Source organism: Haliotis rubra, unplaced genomic scaffold, assembly GCF_003918875.1.
Source record: "Haliotis rubra isolate DU_JTF1 unplaced genomic scaffold, ASM391887v1 Scf252, whole genome shotgun sequence".
In the NCBI taxonomy this organism is placed as follows: domain Eukaryota; kingdom Metazoa; phylum Mollusca; class Gastropoda; order Lepetellida; family Haliotidae; genus Haliotis; species Haliotis rubra.
The window spans coordinates 509,215-522,213 of NW_025766581.1; positions in this window are offsets into that span (position 1 = coordinate 509,215).

Below are 12,999 nucleotides of genomic sequence, written 5' to 3' on the forward strand. Positions count from 1 at the left end.
TACGCAAGCTAAGATTTGACATTTTTGTGTGTACGCATGTAAGATCGCATTTATTGAGTATTTACAAAAATTCAAGCGTACTTGTACGCAATAGGCTTAATAGAAATTGAGTTTTCACATATATATTTGCGTAATTTACACAGATACGCAGCTTATCTGTACCTCTGCATATTCATGTTCAGACCTTGACTAACATGTAGTCTTGAAATGAAAATATTAAACAAAACAAAATATTTATGAGTTATCTTAATAAAATATAACAGAAAGGAGCCAAGACTTTCTCCATTTTCAGAACTGCAACTAATCAAGACTTGCTTATTTATTATAGACTTTGATGGGCTGTGCGGAATCTATTTGTTTCTCGGTCCGTACAACAGACATGTTTGGACCCATTTACAGCACTGTAACGGTAACAATGCGTGTAATCATTTTACTTCTCCACACCTAACACAGAATTGCATAAAGCAATATTTATTCCTTTATTCCTAAACACAGTATCCTGGCTATTGTAACATAACTGCACTGCTTTGACGACACGCGCACAACACTTCAAAGCGGCTAAAGTGTTTGGCTTGCAAACTAGTTCACTGACACAATATGCCTATCATGGTATTTTTTATGCAGTGTAATGAGCATGTTTTGTATGAAGCCCATGGACCAGTGAAGGGAGTCTGGCATTTACATGCTTCCTGTCGTGAGATTCACGTATCTTGCCTCCCACTCGGCATCAAGGCACATCTCCTGTGCATCGGGTCTACTGGAGCTGTTTATAATAGAGAACAGCAGCTCTGGATGATCTGCAGTACTCAAGAACTACTACACACTTACAGTTAAAAGACTCCTTCCATGAGTGAGGGAGTTGGGTTTTACGCTGCTTTTATCACAGTAGGAATACAAGTTTCACACTTAAGCTTCTTTTAGTGTCCATGTGTGGAATCGAACTCAGACCTTAACGAGCACTTTAACCACAAGGCTACCCAACTGCCCCCACATATGATAATTGATAGTCTGATTTAAAACAATCAGGCCTGCTGTCTATCAATGCTTCTCTAAAGTCATTTTCTGGAATTAAGACAATGTAAGAAATGTTCAGACAAAGAAAAGAAATCCTTTGACAGTCAGACATGATAGGTGATTGAGTTAGCTTTTGTGTCACTTTTAGCAATATTCCAGCTATATAACACTAACAGTGCTAAAACCAGAAATGGGCATCACAGATTCTATCTGCAACAGGGAATCAAACCACGAAGTGAGTGAGTGAGTTGAGTTTTACACTGCTTTTAGCAATATTCCAGCAATATCACGGCAGGAGACACCAGAAATGGGCTTCAAACATTGTACCCATTTGGGAAGCGAACCCAGGTCTTCGGCGTGACGAGCTAACGCTTTAACCCATGGGCTGCCCCTAAACCATGATGTGACAGATGTACATCAAATATATATAACCTTGTGTGTATCACACCACAGATGTGATACTGGACTGCAGCAGAATTCAGTAACCACTTCTCATTTTGATTTAACAGCAGGCAACAAGTTGTTTTTTTCCCCAAAATCACACTTCCATTTCAAATGATATTAAACAACCAGAATGAAATGCTCATATTCCCCCATCATATGACAAGTCTGGTTGTGTGCAGGACAATAGCCTGTGAACTACAGTCCCTGAAACTTTTTGTAAATGGCGAACTGCCAGCACCATAACTAACACCCACTGTGAGGGGGAAGGCTGGTTCCGGTGCCACTTATAAGTTCGGGTTTGTGGGGTTTTTTTCAACAGTAATTCACAATTTACCTTGTACTAGTTTCCTTGTCAAGTGGCATGCATCTCTGCTTTGCAATACTGGGGGCTGTTCTCAAAACAACCATGCGCATATAGATCTTACCAATCCAAAACAGTATTCTCGAACAACTCTGCATATATAGATCTTTTTGTAGAAAATCCAAAACAGTATTCTCCAACAATGCATATATAGATCTTACCAATCCAAAACATTATTCTCGAACAACTCTGCATATGTAGATCTTTTTGTAGAAAATCGAAAACAGTATTCTCGAACAACCTAGACTAACACTTAGTCCCTGAATATATATAATATTGATATGAACAAATAAACCCACTTAAATTGAAAAAGAGCCCCAGTGAGTTGGGAGATTCAGACTTGCTTCATTTAGCGCTTTAGCATTGCAGAGAGGACTAGGCATTAGTTAATATAATGTGCTTAGTTAAAATAATGTTGTTCTATAGTCTGTGACAGTGTCTCACATTATTTTAATAATGCGGTTAAGATAATGTGAGACAGACTATAGAACAACCCTGCAAATATAGATCTAATTGTTGAAACTCCAAAATAGTGTAACAAATTCAATACAGCATTATTATGGATAGAGAGCATCATGGAAAATATATCAAAAGTTACATTCTGGTAATGACAACAATCTGTATTTGGTTTAATCAAACTTGTTGCCATGGAAACAGCAGATGGCACTGTTCAACACACATTTGATGTTTCATAACAAAATATCAGATGGTTTCCAAGTAATACTCTGAAAACAAATCCTATTCATTGTTCAGTTTAAATATGGTTTGTTGCTAAGGAAACACACAAAAATATTGTTTTAGAGACACTAAAACATCAAAGGTGCTGCATATGTTTGATACATATGCAAAGTTTCATTAAAAACATTCACCTGTATTCTGCCCTAGAAATGAAGCAATATGTATCTGAGTATTATCAGTTTGTTACCATGGAAACTAAAAAAATATTCTTTAAGGAATACCACATCAAACAACACCATGTCACCATGATTGTGCTACATATGAAAAGTTTCAAAAACGTAATATTAAACGTTTTCTGAGTTTTGCATTAAAAATGAAACGTGATGGGCAGAATGATGGAAGGAGAGAGAAGCAGCATTCATTCTCATGTTCCAATCCTGCTTCAGGGCAGGGGATAATAAGACGTATCTTATCTACAGCAGTACTACATCAACCTTCAAATACTCAGCAGGTTTATCTCCTAAGTGTGTTTCAACATCAAAGAAAAAATATTATCCAATAAAGACCGAAATAGATTTAGATACACATATGATTTTTAATCAATACAAGACCTTACTTTCAGCCAGGGAAAATACCACGGCACAAGTAACTACATACATTAATCAGTCAATATCTTGGCAGACTGAGGAATTACGGCGACTCCACAGCATTCCATGTTTTCCATTACTCAAATTCCATATTTTAATGCATTTTTTCTTTTCCTGAACTTATCTAGCACCAATTTCAATCACTCAAAGAGCTTAATAGTCAGGCCCAGGATCAATTATCAAAATATTGGTGCTAATATCTACATCTGTATGAATTGTAAAGCTGTATTGATTTTGCACCTTTCTATACAACAATTGCCATGGCTCATCCACTATAGCTCTTTTCTGTTATTGATTCCAGGTGTTTCTGGGGCCTTCTTTCCTTTCATTGTAGTGTGTCTTGTAAACAAGGGACGGATAACACGAACAGAGTGACAGGATGTCACATGACAATGTAGGCTCCGAACCATTGCAGGGATATATAATAAATAATTAAAACTAGGAGCCAAATTGGCAGGCAAATTAGAAAAATCATTATTTTGTTCAAAAGTGAGTTCTTTTAAAGTTAAAAAACCCTATTAAACCATGGATTTTTTAAAACTACTAAAATAATTATTTCTTCCCAATTTGCCATGGGCTGAGATAAATCCCTGTGTTTACTTTCCTAAATTTCAGGGCATTATATATATCTTTTTAATTTTACACATCATTCAATGCAATAAAGCTAAACTAAGCCTCCTTTGTCTATATTGGCACTGTTATCAGTAAAATATATAGTTTCAGCATGACGTTGAAAGTGTTATATTCCAACTGATTATTTTCTGAGATTCACTGTAGATCTGGTGCCAAATATCAGCCCCTCAGTCGGTCTGTATATATTCCAACTATCAATGTATTATGATTGTAATACCCTGATTAAGTTAAGTAGTATGCACAATGGGGCTACGGGACCAGGTCCCTCCCAAGGGCTCAATTTTTATAATTGAGCCCTTGGGAAGTCCCTTTTCCCGTAGCCCCATTGTGTATACTACTACTGAGGTGCATGCAAAATTTAATGAAAATCGGTCGGATAGTTTCTGAAACATTGACTTTTAAGTGAGCATGGGGTCGGTCGGGAAAAAGGCTCGGGTCGCCTCAGGGATGGTTGCTCCTTCCGAGCGCTGTGGGCGGACGAGTCGCAGTGCGTGTGCGTGTGTCTCTCTCGGCTTGGTGTACGGGTGGCTGGCTGGCTGTCTACATTAAGCAGAAAAATAGGCATGCAAGACTGATAAAAAATCATGACGAGAAACTATCATCACACGGTGGGTGATGTGTAAGGGACTGTGTCGTGAGGTACGATCATCAACTCCTCTCTGACGAATGCTCTCGGCGGTAGTCTTTCAAGTAGTACAAGTTCGGTTCGCTGTCTTTGACGTCGACAAGGTCTACGTTGTACGTTTTCATGGACCATATCGGATCGGTGGCGCGTTTTCTGCTGTCTCCCTCGTATTCTCCCGGCTGGTACAAGTACCTAACGCTGACCCGGTTCGGTAATGTTTTCTATGTTTTATCGAGACGTGCTGCTGCCGACGACGATTCGACAGATTTCATTTTGATGGCTTCAACGGGTCTCTTGCCCACGAGTCTGGTGACTTCGTTGTTGATGACATCCACCACTCGCGGTAAGCGTACGACCCATTCCATGTTTCTGTTTCCGGGATCCATTAAATCCTGCGAGTATTGGTGCGAGAACAGGCATTCGGCTAGGGTGCGATTGAATCTCTCAACGATGGCTTGGCTACTGTGAGCTCCCGCTATACCTCGTCTCACTTGGACTTTGTGCTTGGCCAGCAGCTGCGACACGGCTCCCATGAACTCGCTTCCGGGATCGACTTGCAATACGGTAGGCCATGTCAAGCGACTGCGTTTGTATATGCGTTCAAAGGCTTTGGCGACTTCGATCGAATCTTTCGTTGTCAACAGTTCGGCTTCCTTGTAGCGACTGGCACCGCGACGACGGTCAGGGTGTACTTATAGGTTTTGCGCCTCACCCTTTTCGTGAGGGAGAAACAGGAGGTCGGCTTGGTGGACGCGATTCGGCGTTGAAATGTGGAATTTTCTTCTCAGGATGTATCGAGGCGCCAGCAGGTAGACTTGCCAGATGGCTTGTTTTTTAAGCCAGGCTTTGGCTTTCTCTTCCGAGACTCGAGCAGCTTTGGCGAGTTTTGGGATGGCGTCCGCGCCATTCCAGTACCCTCGCGGGCTGTAATAAATTTTCTCCATGATATATGTACGCATGTGTGCGTAAGCGTTCAATTATTCGATACGCGTTTGTGCCCGTACGCGTAAGTGGTGACTCCGTCGATGGCGATCCATCGTTTCATGTCCATATGGGACAGCGAGGTCTTGTTGATTCTCAGTCCGTATATCCCGTGTCCGTCGCTTGTCAGCATGTTCATTTGGTGTTTGAACGTTTTATTCTTGAACAGGGCTTCCTTGAATCTGGATTGCTTGATGTGTTTTTTCACCACGTGTTTTTTCATGCCTTTCGTCTTTCATCGTCGTTGGCTTTCTTGATGGAATACATCTTGGGTCTCAAGCCGACGTACTCAGCAATCGGTGTGCCCGCGCATTCGTCCTTCATCTTGCCGAGCACTTTTTTGTTGACTTGGCTGTGCATAGGGTGATCTTTAGGGTAGTTGCTGGTGTCGTACAGGTGCATGTGTTTCCTTCTTCATGTCCTCGTACACGTCTCAGTGTGAATTTCCATAAGCAGGGAATCTGTGTCCTTGTACAGCACTTCTCACCTGTCGCCATACTGCTTTTTCAGCTCGTAGTAGAAATCGTACATCAAGTGTTTGGATAAGTCGAGGATGCTCATCCCCACGTTAACAGGCCGGTTGAATTTGATGTGGCTTTTGTTCATGTGCAGCGCTGCCAATTCATCGTCGAATATCTTGCTTCGGTTGAACGCCGGTCTGGATTTAAGTTTCCTAAGTTTTTCTTCCTCGCTGTCTCTGACTAATTTCACGTTAATGCGTTTTCTCAAATTCTCCAAAGTCTTGCCGAACACCAAGTTGTTTATGAGCTTGTGCAAGTTTTTTTAGAAGTCGCTCGTGGCTTGTTTTCGCAGATTCGTGTTCAACCGAACTGGAGCGCCCTGTGTATTTTCGTGAGTTTCATTCCCAGCGACAAGTACAGCTGCAGATTGCGATAGTGAACGACGTATTTTGACTTGTTCATCAAGTTCGGCACAGGTTTTTCAACGTTAGCCAGCTTATTGTTTCCCAGCAAGTTAGTTGATATTCGGACATCCAATCTGGGTTCACCGTCAATCGTTCGGGAGCTAGCGGATAGCTGTTGTGCGATTCGTGTAGTTCTGTGGGATAGTCCAAGTCCACTTCAAGCACGTAGCCTTTGTTCGAATCCGGCGCGATGCTATTCACGTCAATCATCTCGGGGGAGGAGACCAATTCGAATCCCCGGTGGGGATATACAGACTCATGGCCCAGCCGTACAGGTTGTTGGCGTCGAGATAGAGTATGTGTTTGGTCGGTTTGCCAGGGTCGTGACCGGGAACGTACTTTGGCGTATCGTTTGGAGGTCATGGAAATGGTCATGGAAATCCCGCCTCGCAAGCTTCGTAATCCGTCAGTAGTTTCAGCTCCACGCCGGTCTTTTTCAACAAGGCGCACCAAAAGTGTCCAGGCCGTACTGTTTCGAGCATATTTTCTGAATATCTCGAACACGTCGGCCAGCAGCAGCACGTCTGTTTTTAAGCACAGGTCGTGGTAATCACCCAAATTCTTGCAGCCCAGTTTGTCCCACACGTTAATCACGTGCGCGTAATCGTCCTGAGACAAGTTGCTGTAAAATTGGTCGATGGGAGGTAATTGCGTCTCGTCGAACTTAGACCAATCGTCCATGTACTCGTAGGGGTAGACGCCCTTCTTCAGCAGCAGGGGTCGAGTCTCAGGCGTCGGTGTATCGATTGGTGATGTCGAAGTCATCCGGGTCGTTGGCATTCACCAGACTGTCTAGAGACGACAGCAGGAACTGAACGCTATCGATAAATCTCAGACTAACGGAATGAGATGTATTTTTACATGTTGTTGGGGATGCACATTATGTTGCCGTCAACCTTCGCGATAGCCTGCATGATCAGGTGAGAATTGTAACCGCGAAGATTGTGAAACACGATGGGGATTTTGATGGTCTTGGGATTGATTTTGAGCTTCAGGTTGCACGCGTTCTGAGCGACACCTCTGTACTTGCCTGTGTAGTGGCAGTGATCTCTCACGACATCCCCGTTCAGTGGTTCATCGCACACGTGGCAATTCTTAGCTTTCTTATGAGTTCGCCAGTCGTCTTGGGTCATACACATGGGGATGATGGTGTACAACTGTTTCCTGATGATTTTCTCTTCGTAGAAATCGTTCGGCCAAGTCGGGACCTCGGTAGACAACGGGAGCGTTAGTTTCTCCGTCGGATCGAACGACCACGTAACGGAACCCGCAGGCTTTGTGTTCTTGCGTTTTATGCGTGAAACTTTTTTCCGGGGACAACGGGCCCAGTGTCGACGGTTTTGACGAGGGCTTCGAAGTCGGCGTAGATGACGTAGGGCACGGGCATTTGAAGTTAGTGGTTGAAGAGTTTTAGCGTGTTTTTCTTTTCGTCAGGCATGTCTATTCGGATGGCCGTCTCTCCCATGCCTCGGCAATCCTCCCGATGGGATTCCAGCAGGTCGGCTCGCGTGAAGCCGTGCAGGCACCTTTCACAGAAGTGTTTTTCTTTTCCTTATGCTTCGATTGATCGTACAACAGTCTGTTGAAATATTTTATCCACGTGTAGGACTTGCTGGAACATGAATATATTGATCGTCTTGTGGTGTTCGTTTGTGAGGGAGCTGATCCTGTGCACGATCGTTTTATTCCCTTCGTGTCCGAAGATATTGATGGCTATGTCGTCGTTCTGTTTTTCGATTTTGGTGACCTGGGAGATGGGGGTGGGTTCGTCTATGCCGTCCCAGTTGATCCCATCGTCTTCGGGATAGCTTGAAAGTCTGTCTGAATGTGCTTTGGCCAGAAACTTCGCGGATCTGATCGCAACCCTCATGCAATCATCGCCTTTGTTTTTGACGGTGACCATGGCTTGCTTTTTCTTGTAGTATGGTGGCAAGTCTAGGTACGTTCCTCCTTTGAACGGTATGTAGTTCACTAGGTCCAGGTAGACCGTGTCGATCGTGTCCACGACCCAGCCCGAGCCCATGTGCGTGTAGCGTTCCAGGGATTCTCATATTTTTGTAAACGAGGTGTCGATGGATGCGTCGATGGATTCAGGCTGAGTCGCGACTGCTTGCTTGCCTCTGAAGTAAGGCTGGACTTGCTCGGTGGTGCCGTCCGTCTGCTGTTTGTCCAGCGACATTTTCACCGTGAGTTGAAATTTGAGGCTTCCAAGATTTTCAGGTAAAACTTTTTCTACATGAAAAAATAATTATATTCAGATGCGAAATCAAATCTCTAATAGGTTGTTCGCTATGTTAGGTTGTGAAGTCAAAATCTCTAGTAGTTTGTTGGTGTGCGAAGTATGTCTCGCTGTTAAATGTTGGCAACCCCATCAATACGTTGGATAGTTAAACTTTCAACCAACTTTAAAAAAGAAGAAGCGATTTTCATGATGCATGTTAAGATTTTTATTCTGAGCAGTCGGTTGCGTTCTTTGAGATAGTCTCTTTTCGTCAAGTAGATGAGATGGCCTCGTACCACGTCTGCTCCGTGGGCTTTGCAAAGACGATAATGGCATTTCACGCCAACGCCGCACACTTCGCACGTGTTATTCACGAAACCATTTCGTATGGACATCATGTGTATGCCGCAATATTCGGTGGTGCATTTTTTGCCGCAGGTTTCGGTTTTTCCTAGCAGCACGTATTTGCAGTTATACTGTGCGCGTCTTCCCATCTTTATATATATAAATATATTTTAGTCTAATTGTTTGACGATCAACACGGTCGCCGCTAGATCCAGCGCCACGAAAATCAGTTCCCGGTCTTTCTGTTCCGTGGAAGGTGTGTAAAACTGTGAGAGGGTGGGTTCGTTGCCGAGAGGTTCGAGCCGTTTGTCGGTGAGCAGGTAGTATTCTCGCATGGCGTCGTCGGCATTCTTGAACGTTTGAACGGCGTGGTTTTAGCGTGAGAGTTAGTCGTTGATGAACTGTATTCTCTGCACACGTTTTTACGTACTCGGCTTGCGCGGCTTGCAGTTTCTCCAAGGCCAAATCGTGACGTTTACGTTCCGCTTCCATTTCAGCCGCGTTCGACGTTCGTAATTTGGAGAAGAGATAATTGCTGCCTGAAAATGCAAGGGCGTTGACTAATGCACCACCGACCATCATGGAGATCGTAGCCATTTCTTTCCTTTTTTTTAAATATTGTAATATTACCGGTATAATTCCTTATTTCACGAGAATGTCCTTGGTGGCCATCGCCATCCCTAAGTCCATGACGAGCATGCCCATGTCCTGCACGTTGAAATCGAGTTTGATCGTAGGCTGTTTGAGAACCATTTTCGTTAAGCCAGCGTAACCTAGTCCGGCAACTATGGCGGCGTGATAAGCATCGGTGACGAATGTTTTTCCTTCAGACGACATCGTGTGTGTATATATATAATATATATATATTTTTTAATTTATTTTTTATAACATAACATGCGGATTTATTTCTAACTGTGATTGCGTCGTCTGCTGCTGTTGTGTTGGTGGGGGTGGCTTGTTATTATTATATATCAGCATAACGACGACGACCACGCTTAATCCTGTTGCTGCCACGGCGGCAACAATCCATGGAGTATTATTATTTTTGTGGTGCTTGGCAAAACCACCTTTTCTAACGGCGGCGACTTTTTAAGGATTCTTGGTTGTGGTGACTTGTCATATCGGTGTCGTCGTTGCTTCCTCCTCCGTTGATGTTGGCGTTTTCTCCTCCGGGTGCGCATCCATGTTGCATATTATTATCATTATTATTTTTTTCTTCTATAAAATGACAATGCTTTGCCTTGATGATCGCTGCGGTCATCGGAGCTAAAAACATGCCGTATCTGTGGTACAGCACGCAGCTGACGGCGCTCAAAGCGTGGTCGATGAACGGATCTTTCTCGAGATCTTCGCACAGGTAAAGTCGGCGGAATGGGAAGGAAGTACAACGCTATGCCGGCGTAAACCTGCGTTATGACAGACCCTATGGTTTTCGTCATTTCGGCGCCGAATCTGGCTTCGTATCTTGCGTACAGCTTGTCGGTTTCTTCCGCTGGCATTTTGTGAATTTTATCGGGATGTGTGGTCACCCCCACGACCCAAGTATTGTTTGGCTTTGCCGCTGACCGCGAGCGCCACCAGTCTCTCGCTTGTGCGTTTTTATTATTATTATCATCATCATCCAACATTTGTTTGAGAAGTTCGTCGCACTCCATCTTATAATGAAACAAGCGATTTTTAAGTCTAATAAAATAAAATGCGATGCACGTGAAACACAGCGAGATGAAAGTCAAGTTGCACACAACGATAGTTTTGAACATCGTTTTTGCTTGATTTATGCTAGAATTTGCTTGTATTTTGCTAGAATTTTGCTTAAAAGTTAGCAGGTCAGTTTTCAACAAAAGTTTGGCGTGTTTCGTTTCGGCGAGCTGTTTCAATAAACAAACAAAAAACACAATTGGTATATCACAATCAACACTGATCACCTTCAGTTAGTGAAATTACAAACATATAATTAGTAGTGCTGGAGCGATTAATCATAGGATCGGTTAATCATTCGATCTAAGTCAAAATAAACGATTGTCGATTACAAATAAACTGCAGATAGATAATCGGAAATAATCATTGCTTGTTTACCTCTTAAACTGAAGCTGTGTAGTACACAAGTACGCATGCCTCCCCTGTCAGCCAATGGCAATGCTAGATATATTAAGATTGGGGTGTCCTATTTTTTCATTGAAATACTATGAGTTGTAAGTGGTTTATAGAAAAACTCATTCGTCCAATCATGCAGCAAAACATCCAATACGACCCAGGTATTACAGGTTAGCTACTTTCTAATTGGCTGAAAGAGGGAAATCCTTGAGTTGCATTTGCATACAAACACGTGACTTAGGGAAGGCGGGTAAAATAGAGCTATTTTCAGTTTCATGAATTCTCTTGAAATTTCATTACAGTGGTTAATTAAAATACTTCCCAGACTAACTTTTGTGTTTCAACCTTAAGGAAATGTCTTTGTTCACCCTTCAACATAAACTAAAAGTTTTTAAAAAAATGGCATGCCATGAAAATAAATCTACCAGCGAGGTCACATGACTAGTAGCGTGATCTTGTAAGGTGGGATGTCAACTAAGCAGACGAAACATTAATGGCATCTTTGGAGTAAAGATTTAGGATTTTTGTGTATTTGATTATGAGGTAGATATTGCATTAAGGATCCCTGAGTTAAAATTAATCTTTTGCAGGATGCTTCTCATGGATTTATCGCATTTTCGCGCTATAAACTGGAATTGTAATGGCCGATCAAAAACATATAACAATCGGAAACGTAAGACGATAGGATACTTGATGATCCAAAGACGCTGCAAATGTAAGTAACTTGCTAGCTTTAACAATTGACATGTGCTGACAACATCCCCGAAGTTAGTTCGCTAACGTAGGTATTTGACTATGAAATGACCGTCCAAACGATTATAATCGATCGATTATCGATCTGACACTAGCAATTATCGATCTGACAAAATGTAACGATAACCAGCTCTAGTAATTAGTTAGCATTGTCAACATTAATCACCTGCAAATGGTGGGCATTATCAACGCTGATCACCTGCAATTAGTACGCATTGTCAGCACTGATCACCTGCAATTAGTACACATTGTCAACACTGATCACCTGCAATTAGTACACATTGTCAACACTGATCACCTGCAATTAGTACACATTGTCAACACTGATCACCTGCAATTTGTGAGCACTGTCATTACAGATTACATGCAATATGTGTTCATTGGCAATGTGCATTGTGGAGCCCATTTCCTTTGAATTCAGCATCCCCAGAGATGTCAGTAAAATTAAAACATTTCAATTTCTTATTTGGAATCGGTCTACAGCACTGTAGGTAATAGGCTATAGTTCTGATGAATTAATAAATTTGCAACATGACATAACAAGAAACAAGGATTACAAATACCCTGCCACTATGTTTGAAATCAAATTAATGATTTAGTGAAATGAGCGTATGTGTGTGTTCAAGCCGATTTTATGAGTGTCCTGTTTGTGCAAGGTTTGCTTTGGAAAGGGTCTAAAAGTAATACTAACCCACTTCCTCAGTGACTGTGTTCGACAGGCAATGTTCACCAGAATCATGCAAAAAATAAATGAACATTTACCTGACAATTTCCTGTTTGGTAATTAGTGACTGCGTACATGACATTAGGAACTTCTACTTTGAAATCTGGTGGATAAACAGGCTCCAATTTGTACATGCCGGTCCACGGCTTATTTGTCGCGGTGGCCATGCTGATGCAAAAGGAAGTTTATAATGTGAAATCACACGTTTTCTCGTTCCTTAGCACGAAAAAGATACGCATTTATTGCGTCTATTTCACACACAGACTGAGTATATAAGGGAGGTAACTGATATACTGGAAAAACATAACAACAGGTGCCCGACCGACGCACCTCATGGAACGCCTGTTCTTATTGGATAATTCGTTATCCCATTGACCACGAAATTAATTATTGTTCTACAATGCACGTTTTCAATATATGGTCGCCCGTATTTGACCGACGATGTATTTCGATTTTAGAAAGATCAAACTATCTTAATCCCGGTGAAATGCAGCGCAGACAGGAAACAATCGCTACACAGGAAAATTTGATAGCCAATGAAATCGTTTCTTTCA